Source organism: Fonticula alba (assembly GCF_000388065.1).
Source record: "Fonticula alba strain ATCC 38817 unplaced genomic scaffold supercont2.14, whole genome shotgun sequence".
Classification (NCBI taxonomy): domain Eukaryota; order Rotosphaerida; family Fonticulaceae; genus Fonticula; species Fonticula alba.
In genome coordinates this window covers 315497-317192 of record NW_009242984.1, presented here as the reverse complement: position 1 = coordinate 317192, position 1696 = coordinate 315497, and the positions used below count along the sequence as shown (strand labels likewise).

Here is a 1696-nt window from a genome sequence, read left to right as displayed (position 1 = left end):
GGGGGGGGGGGGGGCGCATCGGAGATCGCCCCTGCGCGGGCGCGCCTTGCGCATTCGCTCGCGGTCACCCCTACCGGCGAGGTCATGTGCATGTCGGGTGATCAGCGCGGCGGAGCGCGGTCGGCGGGCTCTTCCCCAGGCCCCAAACTGGCTCGAGGGGGGAGATCTCCCAGGAGGTGGGAGGGCGCGGCACGACCAGCCCAATGCGAGAGGGCATGCGCGCGTTGCGAGGCGTCCCCGCACCCGCCGCCACCGGACCGGGGGGGGGGGGGGAAGCTGCGACGACGCGAGGACACGAGGTGGAGAGGGGCGCCCGTCCTGGTTCCTAAATGTGGGCGGGGTTGAGGCCATCGCGAGAGCGAGCCGGCCGCGGCCGGGCGCCCGGAGTGTCCCACTCCCTCCCCCCGGGGGGGGAGGGGGGGGGGGGGGACACGCCCCCGCAACGGGACTGAGAGGCTGACTGGCGTTCGGCCACCCCGGTGGCAGGTGCATTCCGCCTGGGCCGCCCTCGGGGGCGCGGGCGTGCGGGCATCACATCACTGGGGTAGCCTCTGTGCTGCGCAGTGGTGTCTGATCGGGCGGGAGCCCTGTCCCCGCATGCGCATGTGTGCCTGTGCATATGGGGGCGCTGGGGAGGCCGCACACGCGGCTCTTTCCTCGCCGACTCTCGGGGGGGGGGGGGGGACACCGCCTTCAAACGCCGGAGGCCACCGGACGGGCTTCCGGGAAGCCAGACCCGCCCCCGCGCGGCGCGGGGGAGGAAGGACCCGCGCGCGCGCGCGCCTGTCCCGCGCCCTGGAGGTGGCCAAACGCCGGCACCTGCCGTGCGGGGTCCGCCTGGCGCCCGGGCCCGGGCGAGGCAGCAGGGGCCCCCGGGGGACCGGCGCGGCAGCGGCGCCAGACAGGCGGCCCGGATGACTGGCCGATGATGCATTCGCAGAGCGCGCTGGCGCGTGCGCCCGGGCCCAGATGTGCGCCCGGCCGGGGCGGCCTGCCACAGCCCCTCCGGGCCGGCGTGGCCCCCGTGCTGGCGTGTGCGCGCCCGCCCGCCCGCCCGCCCGCCGAGGCCGGCCAGGCCCCAGGTCGCGGCTGTTCTCCTGCCGCCTTGACCCGGCCCCCCCCGGGCTCGGGAATCCCTCAACGGGAGGCAATAACACTATCCAGAACTGCTGCTTTTTCGGCACCAAGCCATGCGCATTCTGGGGCCGGAGACCGGGGCGGCCGCGGGTCGTGGGGCGGGGGCGAGTCCAGCAAAAAGGCAGGGATTAATAATCACCACACCAAAGGTCCAGAGGCGGAGCCCAAAAGGGGGGAAGAACGGGAACACGGAGTCCGGACGGGGGCCGAGACACTGCCTCGCAGGCGCGTCCCAGGCCGGAGGCACCTGTCACACGGGGCGCCGGCCGGCACGCATCCCCGGCTGGCCGGGGGCCCCCGGCCAAGGGAGGGACAGCCAAATTATTCCGAGGGCAGTCCGGCGCGCGCGCGCGCGCGCGCGCGCGCCCGGGGGTGGGCGCCTGGCTCTTTTCATACACGCCCGGTTCTGCCGGAGCAGAACCGCCTGCTTCCGCCGGCCGGGGCTGCACGCACTTTCCCATGGGTCGATACATCGCGCGGCATGCGCTGGCTTGCCTCGCCCGGCCGGTGGGTCCGCCGCCGCCGCCGCCGCCGCCGCCGCCGCCGCCGCCGCCGCCGC

At 75.7% G+C, this 1696-nt stretch overlaps 1 protein-coding gene across 1 annotated transcript in view; it reads left to right on the top strand.

Annotated features, from left to right (window-relative positions):
• The window catches only part of H696_05823 (hypothetical protein), a 10210-nt gene that overhangs the window by 1470 nt on the left and 7044 nt on the right, over positions 1-1696 (top strand). The gene's annotated exons all lie outside the window — the stretch shown is intronic.